The following is a 17349-nucleotide window of genomic DNA, read 5'->3' as shown; positions in this document are numbered from 1 at the left end:
TATACCTCACGGCACACATTCTAGCTATGCTTCATTTGGAATCTTTTCCATCTTTTATTTCTAAGGAGGAAAAGGTGCAGCAAACAATATTTGTGTGAGTTTTCTCAATTTATGTTACTTTGTGTGTTGTTCATGAATAAAGGTAAAGGGACCCCTGACCATTAGGTCCAGTCGCGGACGACTCTGGGGTTGTGGTGCTCATCTCGCTTTATTGGCCGAGGGAGCCGGTGTACAGCTTCCGGGTCATGTGGCCAGCATGACTAAGCCGCTTCTGGCGAACCAGAGCAGCGCACGGGAACGCCGTTTACCTTCCTGCCGGAGTGGCACCTATTTATCTACTTGCACTTTGACGTGCTTTCGAACTGCTAGGTTAGCAGGAGCCAGGGACCGAGCAACGGGAGCTCATCCCGTTGTAGGGATTCGAACTGCCGACCTTCTGATTGGCAAACCCTAGGCTCTGTGGTTTAGACCGCTGCGCCACCCGCGTCCCGTCCAAGGCACCTTGGTTTTCCCCAAACAAGTTTTGCCATCTTCCCCAGCCTAGGCCCTACTCCTTACTTGCTGCCATCACTCCCAAAGAATCCTAGGAAATGTGTTTTGTTAAGGCTGCTGGATGTGAAGGGTAAACTACATTTCTCAGGTTTCCTTGGGGAAGCCATGTGTCTTAAATGTGCATAGCTGTGCCATTAGTCTCAGATTATGGGCCTCAGGAGATCTGGCATCCCTCACTGTTTCTCTCCATAAGGTACTCATCTTAAGCTGTGGTTTAACAACCTTTGGTTTTCTGGATGAATATATACTGCAGTGCCATAGCCTAAGCTGAGTAGTGCTCACAATGCATCATGATAAATATTAGAATAGGGTTCTATTTGTCAGCTGAGTAATATCTCTAATGTTGGGATGTTGTGAGAGAACAACACAGTGATGGACACAAAGGGGCTTGAACTTGATGATTTTGCCAAACTGCTGAACAATCTTTGGGAAGCTTGAGTTAGTGTGAGCGACAAGTCCTGACTAAGAGCTTTCAGAAAAAAGGCTACATGAATAAAAGGCAACTGCTTTTTTAATTATTATTACAAAGCAGATGGCTGGAGTTTTTCCTCTGAATTTTGCATATGTAGCTGAAGGCATTGTGTATTTGGATTGTTTCTTAACTAGTTTTTCATCACATTTAGTTTTTGACTTCACAGTTTAGTCTTTAAATGGTTCATTAAAAGCAAATAATCCATACCTTCCACATTTTCACTTGTGTAATACTTCTTTTTCATTGTACCTGTACCTTTCCTTGGTCTCCTGCTGCTGTTTTGCATCTTTTTGTTTTTCTTGTTTTATTACTTGAAAAGCTTTTCTATTTGAGCTAGTACATTCCAGGATCACATAGTGAATGCATGGACACTGCAGGCTCATGTGGTCATCTGTACTTGGCACTAATTTTAAACAAAAAATATTGCACAGATACCCCACCCTTACAGTTATTATGCATGAACTAGCTAGGTTATTTGGTGCCTGACCTAAGATATGAGCACTCGATGGATGTGCAAACTGTTTCCTATTTCAGGGAGATGTCTCCATTTTATAGAAAGTGAAACTGAGTACCTTCTGGCTAGCCACATTTTGAATTCATACTCTCTGTACTCTTCTAAGATTAGTTGCAGGTAGATATATCAGGGACCAGATCTAATATAAAATGAAGAGCAGTTAGGTATCTCCATATACAAAATCAATAGAGATTTTCTGTGCCAAGTTTCTTTCTTTCTTTTTGCTCAACTTCCTTAATAAATTCAGTTGAATACAGAGATTTTCCTAAAACAATACACAAGTCCCTGCTCATGAACCTCAGCAAAATTTGTCTTCCTCCATTAAGTATAAAAGGACCACAGCTCAGGCTGAAAATTAAGCGCCCCAAAATTAGACAACAAATACTCTGGCATGCAAGTTATCAGTGAAACAATGTAATTGTTTCTTGTTATCCATGTAATACCTTGTCAAACTACTAGTTAACTGTGCATTTCCCCCAAAAGTTAGCAAATGCCTAAAATAGCCACTGATGCTATTTAGCCCCAAGTCACAATTTGTGAAGAAAACAAAATTCATGGAAAAGTAACTTGGCAATCTTTTTTATAAAGTGTGATTGGACAACTGTAACAAAGAGAATATTTCTTGATCTGACTAAGAGACTGAGCTATGAATTATGAAGTCTCCAACTGCAGTCTCACGTCCACCATGAAATTGCTTGTTGATCTTAGAGCAAACTTCTTCTTCTTCTTCTTCTTCTTCTTCTTCTTCTTCTTCTTCTTCTTCTTCTTCTTCTTTTTTCTTTGGGGGGGGGGGTTGTGTTCACATTAGCGGTAAGGTCATTTCTCCCCCTGGGTTTCAAGCTGCATTTACATCTATGCATTTACATCTATTCATGCCTGACAGCTGTCTCAAATATTCACAACATTCTTAAGTATGAAGCGATTGCAGGTAATTATTATCATTATTTTTAGATTTAAACTGGTTTGAGGAAAAATGCATCAAACATCATTCCCAGTTGCTATATAAATCCTATTATCACCCTTCCTTACATATAATTGACTACCAATAGTCCTAACAGAAACAATGTTTTTCTCAATATATAAACTGGCAGTTCATGCATTCTACTCTTCATTTTAAAATAAAAAAGCCACCTGGATTGAACTCCAATTTGTGAATTGGTAGTGAATATTGGCAGGGCGGGAGGAGCTGCTATGAATGTGAGTATTTAAAATACAGTATCCTGAGAGATCCAGTCTCAGAAAGGGAACTTTGGAAGCTATTTCACGGGCCAAATGGCCTGCCTTTCTTTGACATGAAATACAGTTGGTTTTTGCTTGATCAAACTGATGTTTCAGCACTTTTTGCAGGGTTCTCCTTAAATGTGCTGAAGCTAAAGAAAGCTCCACTGCTTAATTTGAGTAAGAGCCTCATAAATAAATGCGGTAAAATCTGTTCAAGCAAGAACATTCTCACAGTGAACTTTTTTTTTTTTTGGCTAGAGTTCTGTTCACATTTTGCATTGTGCTCTTCCTCCAAGGAGCTTGGAGCAGGCATACATTGAGCTACCAGGTTATATCTACATGCCAACTCTGAGAGGTAAAAAGAGTGATTGATGCACACAATGCCAGCCTTAAGTTTCATGGAGATCCATGTATCTGAGCTCCCTGGTCCAAGTCCAACACCATTATCACTAAATAGCACTGGCTGCTAGGGCCAAATGATGCATGTGGATGGGGCAGTCATATCTGTTTGTTCAATCCAAATGATATTTACAACACAGTGGCTGTGTGAGTGAGAGGAGTTGAATCCATCCCTATCTTACCTTACTGAGATGTACTGCAGCCAGCAGTCACCACCCCGGTTCCAGTTTGCTTTTGATATTGGAGCTGGACAGAGGGGGGGGAGGGTTTGCAGGATGGCTATGTTCTAGCTCTGCTGTGGGAGGCATTATTCTTCTGAATAGCAGTTGCTGGAAATTTTGGGTGCACAGTGTTGTTGTGCTCTTGTCTAACTTGAAGGCTTCCTGCGGGCATCTGGTTGGCTGCTGTAAGAATAGGATGTTAGACAAGATGGTCCAGTGGACTTGCCTTATGTTCTTACAAGATGGAGCTCAGGGAGTTAAGGACGTGGAAATCAGCTGCATGCCCCCCTTTGTTAAAATAACTAAATGAATTAGACCCCTCTCCCCCCTTGATATGTGCATGAGCAAACGTTTGACTCTTCAGCCGGAGAGTTTGAAACCGAACTAGTTTCTGTTTTGCAATACAATGTCTTAATTATACAAATAGCTAAGCTGGGATCACTCTGCACAAATTGAATCTCAGTGGATTTTATGGGAGTTTTAACTCAGGCTTCTTGTTGGGGAGATGGGAGTCATTGCTAGTAATTGCAAACACAACTGATGAAGTCCTTTTCCGTCTGGGCAACTCGGAATGTGTGGTGTAATCTTGTGGCTTATTGTCTATCCGACTACAAAAAGCTGACCATTAAAAATAATTGAATATATTCTTCAGGCTTCCTTGCCAGATTAAAATGACTGAAGAAGGCAAGAAGGTGGGGTTGGGTGGGGAGGAAATGTAGCAATGTGGATATGTGTGTGTGTGTGTTTTCTAGCTCCAAGGTCCTGCATTTGGCGCAATCTGATCTGTTTCAGTCACTCTTTCAGAACTGTGCCCAAAGGAGAGCTATTCTGCCTGGCCTTTAATTTGAACTCAGCCTGATCTTTTATTTCCCTTCTCTTTCCCCTCCCCCCTTTTTATGAAGATTGCCCACTCTGGGACCCCACAGCTAATTCTCCCCTGGCCTCCTCACTGGCCCAAGTAGGTCTAATTTAGCCAGCTAGCCCTAGTGACTTTCTAATGTTTATTGGATGGATTTCCCTCATTGATTTTTGAACTTTGAATTTTATTGTTATTCATGCTTTTATACTGTATTTTATGCTGCTTTTATGTTGTATTACAATTAAGTGTTTTAAATTTGTTGTTAGCCGCCCTGAGCCCAGGTTTCTGAACTGGGAAGGGCGGGGTATAAATAAGAAAATATTATTTTTTATTATTTGGGTGTACTTAACTGGAATATGTTGCAGTAGTTGCTGCTAGGACTAAGTGGTGTTTCAGATTCTTAATGTGAGCTTCTGTATTGCACAGAAGTCTCAGAGCGAAATTTGAAAAGGTTGGGGGGGGGGAGAGAGAAGGATTTCTGAAAGTGGTATATCTTACTCTTTTCTGCAAAGCCTATGAGTCAGCTGTCTTGATCCATAGTGATGCTTACCACCAAGGGAAGATGATGGCCCAAACGAGGTGGAAATCAATAGGCTCAGAGTTCTGGAAAACATTGTGAAATATGGTGAGGCCCATGGATAAATATCAAGGTACTGGTTCAGGACCATGGTTAGAGTCCAGCGGCAGAAGTGTCTTGTTGGCATGTTCATGGGGCTTCCATGCCAGTGGATTCACGTGAGAAGAGCCAGGGTGTGAATGCATCTCCTCGGATTCTAGGGGTGCCAGTGAACTTCACTCAAGCCAAACTTAGGAACCAATGCCAAAGCCTCTCTTTATGAAGCCCAACCTCAAATAAAACCCCTAAACTTCCATCCAACTTGAATTTTTATCTGAACACCCATCAGCTGTCTCAGCTGTGAAACCCTCTCAGTCCTATGGGGAAAGGGTAAAGACACATTCTCAGAATGGGGCATTTAGACTCCATTCATCCCCCAGAGGGGATGGGTGCCCCACTCTTGAACTTTGTGCCTGAAGCCCCCTTTGTATTACCCCCGTAGGACGAAAAGGATCAGCATCACTCCACTCGGTCCTATGGAACAGGCAGAAGAAGCTGTAGGAGCAGATCCAGAGGGTATGTGTGGGGAGTTGTGCCCCCAGGCTCTCCACCCTGTGTGTTCTGATCCATCTGTGCAGATATCTGTGAGGCAGGTCAGTGGTTGCAGCACCTTGGAAAGCTCCAAGGAAGCAACTTGCTCCCACAATAGCTGGAGGGGAACGTAGACCCCTTAAGAGTCCCTCCAGGCAGTCTGTCTTTCCTGAGCTCCACCCCATAAGACCTTTGGCTCAGGTTCAATAGTCAGTAGGCTCAGATTTAGCATTGCTCGGTCCCTGCTCCTGCCAACCTAGCAGTTCGAAAGCACCTCAAAGTGCAAGTAGATGAGCGCTGCAACCCCAGAGTCGGCCACGACTGGACCTAATGGTCAGGGGTCCCTTTACCTTTACTGTCCCCCAGCTGATGGTACAGCCGCACCTGACTTAGAAAGCTCACACGTCTGAGATTGAGGGTAGACCACCATCCTAAGAATCTGCCCCTGGAGCCCCTTTACCCTCCTCACACCCTCAAATTGGCTTTGAAGAACTATTTGAATTCTTCCAAATTTAGCAGGGTAGACTTGCGTACTTTCCAAATTAGTGCAAGGCAAGTCCATCTTTGCTGAATCCTCACATTTCACTTCCGGCTTATTTCTGCCAATCCTTCTTCATAGTGCTGCCTTCTCATACAGTCAGTGTAGTGTTAGTTTGCTGAACTCACACAAGTTTGTATGAGCAGCAATTTGTGAAAGTGAGCTGGCATCTCAGCAGCAGGGAGCAACTCCTAGTGTAAATGTTATCATTTTTTTGGTCTTATTTTAACTTGGATTTCATCTCGTTAGGCGGCTGTTGTTTTTGCTACAATTGTTGCTAATTTTAACTTAACTGGATTTTTATAGCTTTGTGTTGAAAGCTGTTATGAGAACCTGTCTTGAAGAGTGGGGCAGTAAACGTTGAAATAGAATAAGTATATTTGAAGACGGTAACAGGTTTCAGGTGTGGATAGGAAGTGGGCTGTTGCAATCTGTTGAAATATAGTTAAATGCAGTTAGTTGCTTGTAGTGTTCAACAGCTGCTGGTGCTCTACATGTGATGATTCGTCCTGATTGTAAAAATGTAATCCAAAGCTTTAAACGGCTTGCAAAAGCCACATGGGCTACGAGGCCATTTGGATACTTCCCCAAAGAAGTGTACAGCTTTTGTTATGGACCCTTAGAGAACACAGCATGGCTGTAATCTGGCAGAGGTTAGTTAGTTTGTGCTTCAGCTGAGAGAACAAATGTTTGTCTGAAATGGACCAAGCTTCTTTCGAGAGTGGTAATGATCTACAAAGGGGACTCCCAACATCATAGCTAGAAGACTATGCCTTAGCAATCTATAAAGTCTTTGTCATTCATTAGCTTTACACTGAATGGCTTCAAAATCTTTAAAAATATATTCCACACTCAGTTACTTTTCCTATGTGACATAACGGTAAAGGGACCCCTGACCATTAGGTCCAGTCATGGACGACTCTGGGGTTGCGGCGCTCATCTCACTTTATTGGCCAAGGGAGCCGGCATACAGCTTCTGGGTCATGTGGCCAGCATGACTAAGCCGCTTCTGGAAAACCAGAGCAGCGCAGAGAAACACCGTTTACCTTCCTGCCAGAGCGGTACCTATTTATCTACTTGCACTTTGACATGCTTTCGAACTGCTAGGTTGGCAGGAGCTGGGTCCGAGCAACGCGAGCTCACCTTGTCGCGGGGATTCGAACCGCCGACCTTCTGATTGGCAAGTCCTAGGCTCTGTGGTTTAACCCACAGTGCCACCCGCATCCTATGTTAGCCTCTAATCTAGGGGTAGGGAACCTGTGGCCCTCCAGATGTTGTTGCACTCCAGCTCCCCTCAGCATAGCCCCTGGGCAGGGATGATGGGAATTGTAGCCAACAAAATCCGTCGGACACAAGGTTTGGGACAACTGGTCCCAACTGCTCATGCAGGCTTTCCACATCAGTGTCTTGTAGCCACTTCACTCGAAAACATTTCACTGATCAACAGAGAGCGGCCATGCATTGATGTCATCCCCTTCTAAACATTTTATTCCGAACGTCATTCACTGAGTCTTCCTCTATTTGGGCAGCACATTCTGAGACATATTCTTTGTGTAAACCTCAGCCTCCTTTATTCAGTGGTTGATTATTAGTGTGACTTCACAGACACATTGTTGTTGCTGTTGTTTTTGGCAGGGGATGGGAATGTGTGCCTGCAGGTAAGTGAAGTGTCTGCTTCCTTAAGCATTTTCTAAAATGCTTAGACAATCACTTGGAGACAGAGAGAGGAATTGCATCACATTGCTCATAGCTATGCATGATGAGTTTCTGTCCCTGCAAGGATGCTCTTCCATAATCCAGTACACACCGTCATTATCTTCAGCACCACAGTAATAAGGAAACAATAAGCTGAAATCAGTCATTTTGTGATGAGTTGCCAGAAGGATTTTAGACTTGAATGGGTAAACAACTTTTAAAATTATGTAAGGGAACTGCGTGCATATATATATATAACAGTTTTTCTTTGACTTACTCTAAAACCATTTTCCTATACCTTCAGTTTTTTGGAATTTTCTCCCTGAAGCTCAGTCTGGTATTTTTCATGTGGCTATTTTCTTCCCAGCTCCCACTAAGTCTTGTGCCTTTCTGTGTCCTGCTGTACTCAGTGAGGTGGTAGAATCCAGATATGAGAAAGAGTAGAATGTACTCTTCTAACAGCAGCTTGGGAAATTCCACTTTTTGAGTGGTCCTTCATGTAATAAAATGGTTCACAAATTAAGATAACTAGTACATCAAGGACAGATTCTACCCTAGCCTATTCCTTACTGTACTAGATTTCTGGTTGCCGGGAGCTTTCCATGAAGGGAAGGATTCCCTAATATGTTTCGCCCACATACATCCTTTTGCAGTCTGAAGTGGTAACACTGCAGTCGGCCATCTTGTTTTGTTCCAAGTTTATATCAGCCCTGAGAGGATCCTGGTTGTGCTCAGTGGCATCCAACTTTTTACTTCCCTGTTTTAAAAAATTAAAGATCTGGGTTACAGTGGCTTGTGGCACTTAGTGCATTATCCTTTGTCATTATGCTGACTCAATAGTCATTATGCCTTCTGTATTGCAGGATTTCTGGGCTCCCCGCAGTGGTATCAGATAGAAAATGACCCAGTTAGGTTCTGCCCAGAATGGTGAATATATACTGCTTTAAGGCTTGCTATTTTCTCTTGACATTAAGGCTGATCTGTCTTTATTTTGCTCAGTTTCAACTTCATTGAGGCTTCTTTAACTGACTTAGGAACTAAGGATATCTAAACGCTGAATTTACTTGATGGAAAGAAAGCATGGTGCAGCTTACATCAAACCCATTATTATTATTTTATTTGCAAATAATTACAATGTTTCCAAGCACTTAGTTCAGGTCAATTGTGATTAGTTCACGTCATATATCTAATGACTTTGATAAGCGATGGCAAGTATTTGTGCTTTCTGCTCCATATCTTTGCTTAACAGTGGCGGCAGCTGTCCTTTAGCATTTAGCATGGATCATTCACTGTTTAATTTCTTCCTCTTAATGGAAACAGATGCAATTTGGTATTTTGTAATTAATGGGAATAGAGAGACTGTTCATTGCTGAGGTGGATGCACTTAGAAGTCCATCTTGCACTGTGCCGATACATTTAGTTCAGACAATTAAGTCTAAGATTGAACATTAATGCTAGAATTGCATATTGATCACATGATAGTCACTTGGCTGAGGTGCTTGCACAAATTTCTCACATGTCGGAGGCACTCTCGGAAGTCTTGTAGAGGAGAAGATCCTTCTGTTACTACCTCAATAGGGCAGACTTGTAAAATAGTTGCGTCTAATTTAGGCTGCCCTTAATGAGGCAACAGTCAAAACTCACCTTAAGCTGGACTGTGGGTTTATTACTGATATTTAATAGAATCTCTGTGTGGACGCGGGTGGCGCTGTGGGTTAAACCACAGAGCCTAGGGCTTGCCAATCAGAAGGTCAACGGTTCAAATCCCCATGACAGGGTGAGCTCCCGTTGCTCGGTCCCAGCTCCTGCCAACCTAGCAGTTCGAAAGCACAAAGTGCAAGTAGATAAATAGGTACCGCTCCAGCAGGAAGGTAAACAGCATTTCTGTGCGTTGCTCTGGGTCACCAGAAGCAACTTGCTGGCCACATGACCTGGAAGCTGTATGCCGGCTCCCTCGGCCAGTAAAGCGAGATGAGCTCTGCAACCCCAGAGTCTTCCATGACTGGACCTAATGGTCAGGGGTCCCTTTACCTTTATGTGGACGCAGTACGGTGGTGGTGGGGAGTGGAAAAAGGGAGGAAACCTTTTTTAAAACAACAACAACAACCCAAATTGGGGGAAGGAAACAGTAATATTTGGGGGGAACCCTGTGCCCCCAATTTTCCTCCTTTCCTCTGTCCTTTACATCTCCATGGTGTGTTTGTGTGTGTGGATGGATTTAGTGGAAACATCCCTGTATTGTCTTCTACTAGCTCAGCCAGGCTCCCACTAGCTGCCACAGAGTATGTTGGCACAACAATGAAACCTGGATTGAAATTAACAGTAAAAGAGATTAAACACATCAGCACCTACATGCCTGGATAGGCTTGCTAAAACTATTTTTGTTATTTAATGATATGTGTACATTGATAAATGATAGAAATACACATTGAACAGTGGTCACATGTCACAGCGATATTGGTGCTGCAGTCATTAGTAAAGCAGAAATCATTAAATTGTGAAGGAATAGAATATTGAGAGGATGATGAAGGCAGGGAATTTACATTCTGGATGAAACATCGGCTCTGGATCCATTCCAGTCCGGCTTCCGCGCTGGTCATGGGACCGAGACGGCTCTGGTCGCCCTAACAGATGATCTCCGTAGACAGCTGGATCGAGGCGGGTCGGGGCTGCTGATTCTTCTAGATCTGTCAGCAGCTTTCGACATGGTCGATCACGAACTTTTGGACCACCGCCTCGCCGACGTGGGGATCCAGGGCGCAGTCCTTCAATGGCTGCGCTCGTTTCTCTCTGGTCGGGGACAGAGGGTGGCGCTTGGGGGGGGAACTGTCATTCCGCCACTCCTTGGTGTGTGGAGTGCCTCAGGGTGCGATTCTCTCCCCAATGCTTTTTAACATCTTTATGCGCCCCCTCGCCCAGCTTGTCCGGAGTTTTGGGCTGGGCTGCCATCAGTATGCCGATGACACCCAACTCTATCTGTTGATGGATGGCCATCCTGACTCGGCCCCAGACACACTGATCAGATGCTTGGAAGCTGTGGCTGGATGGTTACGTGGGAGCCGGTTGAAGTTAAATCCTTCGAAGACAGAGGTCCTCTGGCTGGGACGGGACGATATGGGATTGAGGGGGCAACTCCTATCTCTTGCGGGGGTGCAATTAGTGCCAGCACCGTCCGTTAAGAGTTTGGGTGTAATCTTCGATACCTCCCTCTCTATGGAGGCGCAGATTGCAGCTATAACAAAGGCGGCATTTTTTCATCTCCGCCAAGCTAAGCAGTTGGCCCCTTACCTCTCTCGCCCTGACCTAGCCACTGTGATCCACGCGACGGTCACCTCCAGACTGGATTATTGTAACTCGCTCTACGTGGGGCTGCCCTTGAGACTGACCCAGAAACTCCAGCGGGTGCAGAATGCCGCAGCGAGACTCCTTACGGGGTCTTCGCTGCGGGATCACATTCATCCGGTGCTATACCAGCTGCACTGGCTCCCAGTGGAGTACAGGATCAGGTTTAAGGTGCTGGTTTTAACCTTTAAAGCCCTATACGGCCTAGGACCCTCGTATCTATGGGACCGCCTCTCCTGGTATGCCCCACAGAGGAACTTACGGTCCTCTAATAAAAACATCTTGAAGGTCCCAGGCCACAGAGAGGTTAGGCTGGCCTCAACTAGAGCCAGGGCTTTTTCGGCTGCGGCTCCAACCTGGTGGAACGCTCTGTCACAAGAGACAAGGGCCCTGCAGGACTTGACATCTTTCCGCAGGGCCTGCAAGACAGAGCTGTTCCACCAGGCCTTTGGTTAGGGCACAGCCTGACTCCCTCCTTCAGCAATCTTTACAATACTTTAGTTTATGGTTGCCATTAATTTTGATTTTAATTAATTCTTATGATGTTTTTATATTGTTGCACTTTTTTAGTGTTGTTAGCCGCCCTGAGCCCGGCTTCGGCTGGGGAGGGCGGGATATAAATAAAAATTTATTATTATTATTATTATTACATACCAGATTTTAAAGTAATTTGATGTTTGCCTTTGCAGGTTTCTTAAAAGCTCCACAACTCACCTGTAACTCTTTAATCCACAATTTGTCACTTATTTAAGTATTTGCATGAGATATTTACAGTGTGGTGAAACCTAATGCTATGGGCTTCCCATTGCCTTTCGTCCTATTGAAGAACCTTTGTTCATTTCCACTGCGTAGTCAGTTGAATGGGCATTGCTTAGCAGAATTTCTTCCTAGAATTTTTTTTAACTTTAAAGCATCAAAAATAGTTCTGCACAGTGACTCCGGAGGAGCTGGTACACTGTCTTTATCACCCCTATGGAAGGATCAGGACATGAACACTATAACATCATTAGAGAAAATGTTTGCTAAATTCGGCTAGCTGCTTGGAAGTAACAAGATCTTGACCTTAATGGTCAATTAGATTGCTGTTTCATGTTCTAAGATGAGCAAAGAACCATCTATGACCCAAGGGTATTCTGCTGTATGAAATTTTTACATTTCTGCAGTGAATAATGCCTGCCAGGAGTTTTGACATAGTTAAATTGAATTACTGGTAACCACGATAAGAGTTCTCTATTTATTGTTCCACCTCACCTTCATAGTCCTAAAAAAGCACACAAATAAAATTAAAGGAGGTGTTCCAAGACAGTTAAGATTCTGCTGTGTACACAAATGGTCTTTTAATTATACCTGGGGGTTTCTGCTATGTATCACTGTTCAACTTGTATTTGTTGTACTGACACCTTTAAATCAAAACAAAAATAAACAAAGAAAGCTGGGCTTCAAAACTAATTGCATCAGTGTTGGCCATCATTTAAGATTTTAGCTGTTATGAATTTGTAGTGATGAATATATTGGAGTTGTGTAGAAACAGCTTTCATGGTTGTGTCATGCAAGACAGGGATGCACACTTTGCATAAAAGAGAACTATTTTCGCCCCCATTTGAAAACTCCGAAGGATGAGACTGCTTTCAAAGCAAATTAACTTTCACGGTCACAACTGTTGTTCATTTGTAACAGGAAATACCTGCTGTGCTAACTATTTCTACACTGAAACATCCTCAAATGCCATGGGTGCACCTAGCAATCTCAGAAATGTCGTTCATGATGCGCTCCCCCATCCCCTGGAATGCAGAAATTTGAACCCGGAGGGTCTGACTGAGAGCTACTTGGCATGACAGGAAGAGACAATAACAGGGGATGCGCAAGTATTTGTATGCCAGCCTTTGCTAATCAGGTGCCCTCCATATGTTTTAGAGTACAACCTCCCATCAGCTGGTTGGTCAGCGTTAGAGTGGACATTTCTACCCTTGCTCTCCCAAGCTCACATCTGAAAATTCATTCAGAAGCACTTTTAGGAAGTGCAATTCAGTTCCTTTTTCTTGCCTAGTGCTGCTTGAGAATGCCTGGAGCTGCTATAAGAGACAGGAAGGGTAGTTTAGGGTTTCGATAATTTGAAGAGCAAAAAAAGAGGATGCTATGACAGCCATTCAAAGCAAATAAATGCAATTTGTCTCAAATTTTCTGCTGAAAAATAGGACGTGTCTTGGAAGAAGAGGACACATGGCAACCCTAGATAGGCATAAGTTTAGAAATTGTGTGGATTATGGCTGGGCAATATATCAATATATGTATCATCTAAAAACGATTTGAAGTCCATATCGTGATAACGGTTTCATACTTTTTGACCTGGCAATATATTGTGAATCCTGGTGTGTGTGTGTGTGTGTGTGTTTGTGTTTTGCAAAAATCCAGATGCAGGGGAAGCTGTGAAGCCAGCCAATGCCTCTACATAACTCCATCCTTATTTCAGAAATTGTGATATATCTGTATATCGCAATATTTAACTGTTGATGTATCACAAAGTTGAAAACCAGCTCCATCGTTAATTCATATACTGTGATATATTTGCACATCACAATGTCTAGCTGGTGATATATCATGATGTTGAAAACCAGATATTGCCCACCCCTAGTGTAGATGAAGCAGCGGGTGGGGAACTACAGCAGAGGCAGAACCAAGGGGACAGTGACATGCATATAAGGATGTGTGTTGCGAAAAACTTGTGCAGGGTACAGACTGTGTACTGTTGCTGGGGAAAGGGGCTAGGCAAGACAGCTAAGGAAGATAGGCGAGATAGCAAAGAAAACATAGGGCACAGGAGATCAATGGGTAATGTAGCGATAGTGCCTGCTGAACCAGCCACCGCTTGCACATGTTCACAGGGGAGTACTAATGTAGGTGACGCAACAAAAAATTGCATTAAATTCCTGTTGGCAATCTGTTGACAGCCGTTGTCTTCAATCCCTTGATTCACTGCTCATCTGGTGTTTGCCGATTGTACTTAACTCAGAAGTTTCACATCTGTTTCCATGGTGCTGATTAGCATACAGAGCTGGCATCTAAGGTTGCAGATTTACAAAGGCTGGAACGGCCAGACTGACCTCACTAAAACAACATTGATCTTAAGGCAGTAATACAGAGCTAGACTGGGGTAGGTAGGTGGGGGCGTTTCTGAAGCACATTGGGGACACTCAAAATGGTTATTTGTTCAGCGACGATTGTTATAGTTTCCAGATTTTTGATTTTTGATTTATTTTAGCCAAATGGAATTTCACGATGTGATTATATCCACTGTTTGATATCTCATTGGCTGAGATTATGTCATTAAGAAACCCTTTCAGGGTTCTTTTCTTTGGTGCAGCACCGAATGGCTATGAAGATAATGTAAAAATGCGAGACAGAGTGAAAGATATGGCATGTTTTGTGGGTGCCTTCTTGTTTTTCAAAACAGTGAGTTTCATGCTGATAATGGAACATCACAGAAACTCTGTGTGCTGCTCGAATGCATCTTTTAGCATTTTCATGCAGAGCATATGCCAGGAATTGGCTCTGAATTTAATTAAATCAGTTTCCTTTTAATACTACCATCTCCTTGTCATGAATAACTTCTTGGTAAATAAACTGGTAAATAAACTGGCAAATAAGGAACACTAATGGATCTGATGGCTTCTCCTTCTCCTGAAGCATTCCTATATCTCCTGAGGGGGCCTTATCCTGAAGTAAATAGACAAGAAGGGAAGAGGGGCCATCCTCCTTCCCAGATCAGTCCTTCCTAACAAGCTGAACGACTGTGTCAGGCTGGATCTCCTAAAAGTACAGTATCCAGGCTCCCACTCTCAGACACAGTCTTTGGACTCTCTGCTTGAGGGAACTTTAAAGTCTTTATTCAACAAATCATTACACTGTCCAAAGTACAGGATGCAAGATTTGTAAGGCTGCAGCAGATCTCTTAAGGTTCGTGACTAGATGATAGCTAAGAAGTTGTCCCAACACTACTTTTAAAGGGTAGGATGGGTCCAAACAGTTACATGGTTACCGACAAGAAGAATGAGCTTGCCAGGGATCGCTCCAGTGGGTTGGCTGGAACTGTTCACACCTGTGCTAATGGCAACATGTCCTCAGTAACAGAACCTAAGTCAGTCCTTCCAGGTCACCTTCCACTTCTGGTTCAGCCAGACCCACTGCTTGGTTGTCCTTTTTGGCTACCATGGAGACCTCCTCTCTGGAAGATTCTTCTCCCCATCTGTGACGTCTGCCAATAATGGGCTAAAGACTTCTCCTGAGTTGCTGAACTTTGGTTCATCCAAGAGGCTTTGATTTATGAGAAAGGCTGAGACCCTGAACATTTATCTCTGGTCTCTCTCCATGCTAGTAGACAGATTTACAACACCTGCTTATCTGGTTGGCACCATTGCTCAAGCCCAGTCTGAAACGCCATTAATGGGAATAATATCATTAGCCAGCTGTGCTCCCATAAAGCCCCCCACCCACCCACCATCGCCTGACCTGAGCCACAGAACGTTACAGCTGAAAAGTCCCAGGACTGGCTGGCCTGAGACAATGGCATTGCTAGGTCACAAAGGTGATCAACCAAGGCCCCTTGCTAGCTCCCCACTTTCCCTGTGGAACAAAATATGTAATGTCACCTTCAAATTGACTGGAGGAATGTATTTGGAAGGCTTTGGAGAATATAGAGAAAGCCACCAAGAAGTGAATAGGTTGCGGCCCATTCTCTACTGGCTTTTCATAGCTCATCTTCCCCGTGGAAGATATTTGAAAGGTAAGTTACCTGGGCTTCCATGCATACAATTTCCAAGCATTATAAAATAGATAAATATTCACCTACTATAGTAGAACTTGGCAGGAAAGTGTTTCAAGGAGTAGTCTTACAGCAAATGTTTGATCCTTGGAAGCCCACCCAACGTTATTCCGCTGGGAGTCTCAGAAGAAAATGGAAATTTCCTTGGCCATTGATTTCTGTTCTCTGAGACTCCCTTTTTTAAAATGAGATTTTTATTAAATTTTTTCATAATAGCGGCTACCAAACATACAAATAGAAATAAGTAGAATACAGAGTCCTTTCTTAGTAAATAATTTTTAGCTGTTACCAGCCACAGAAGGTAGTAGACCCTCTCTCAGCTCTCACCTGGGATTTTTCCTTTCTCCCAGATTCTCACCCTGTCTCTCACCCAGGCTCCTCCTTCAACCATCTACCACCCCGCTGAGTATACAATCTCTGGACTTTACGACATAGGACAGAAAGGCAGTAAGATTGTAACAATAAGAAAAGAGAAAAAAGAAATAAAACAAAAATACAAATTAGAGAAAGATACAAAAAGAAAACTTCTGATTTTCCATCTGCTGGTTACATAAAAAAATAAAAAATGATTGTTTAAGACATTCAGTCCATTCTAACATCCATCTTTTCCACTTTCTGTTAAACAATATTTCTGTTAAGTCAATCTACTGATTGAGAGCGGGGTAGCTACTGCTGTCTAACAACAGCATGCTTATAATAATATATTTTATTTTAAATTGGTTTGTAATGTACTGGGTGGAGGGTGGAGTTTTATGGTTTTAAGATCATCATCATACATAAGCCGTTGGTCTATTAGAATGCTTCTGAGCATCAGGCAGAAGTTGTCAGGTTAGTAGTACCAATGTAGCTTGAACATTATTAGCACTAAAGGTGAAAGAAAGAGAGAGAGAGAGAGAGAGAGAGTTGCTAGGGATGGCAACTACCTTTGAGTTCACTGAATTGGTCAACCTGTGCCTGGGCTATTCGATTTTAAATTGTGTGCATGCTCATATTATTTAATGTTCCTCAGTATAAAATTGGACATTTTCCTTGTGGAAGCATTTGATAAAGTGAGCATCCTCCTGCAGTCTGAAGAAGTTTGGCCGAGGCACAAATTGAACCACCTCTCTCTGAGAACTAAGCGCTAAAGTGCTGCTGACCTATGCGCAGCAATAAAAAGCAGAGCCACCGTTAATGTTTTCCTGCAGTTGTGTTCTCAGCCTGGATTGCTTCTTGAATCCGGAGTGCTTCAAATGTTAAATGGTGGCATTGTATTAAGCTTCATTACCCACCCACGTAAACATTTTCACAGAAATACAAAACAGAAACAACACAGCATTTTGTGGGTAATTTTATTGGTTTTCAAAAGGGCACATTCTGTGCTTCCTCTGCGGTTGCAGATATGTAACTGGGAATATCCCCTCGGGAAATGAATGCAAAGCATGTCCCATATTAAGGCTAATATGCGGCAAATGCTTTGGAGCTTTTGGAATGCTTGTTAGGTGACAAGGAACCAAAGATGCATATCCACCAGTGCTAGCCCCAAATAAAAAGGTTTTCACTTGAGCAGTCCATGTACCTCTTCAGCATA

General features: G+C 43.1%; 1 protein-coding gene across 3 annotated transcripts in view; it reads left to right on the top strand.

Moving 5' to 3' along the window:
• Positions 1 to 17349, top strand: part of PLCB1 (phospholipase C beta 1) — a 497312-nt gene that overhangs the window by 87916 nt on the left and 392047 nt on the right. Inside the window, exon 1 of one of the 3 annotated variants that reach the window (XM_082215464.1) lies at positions 14402 to 15740. The exons of the other annotated variants lie outside the window; for them this stretch is intronic. The gene's annotated coding sequence lies outside the window, so the exon portion shown is untranslated. Of the gene's footprint in view, positions 1 to 14401; positions 15741 to 17349 lie in introns of those variants that run through there. 3 annotated transcript variants of the gene reach the window in all.

The sequence above is a fragment of the Podarcis vaucheri genome, assembly GCF_965113315.1.
Source record: "Podarcis vaucheri genome assembly, chromosome: 3".
Taxonomy (NCBI): domain Eukaryota; kingdom Metazoa; phylum Chordata; class Lepidosauria; order Squamata; family Lacertidae; genus Podarcis; species Podarcis vaucheri.
Note: the sequence above shows the minus strand (reverse complement) of the source record. Positions and strands in the feature narration are given on the sequence as shown.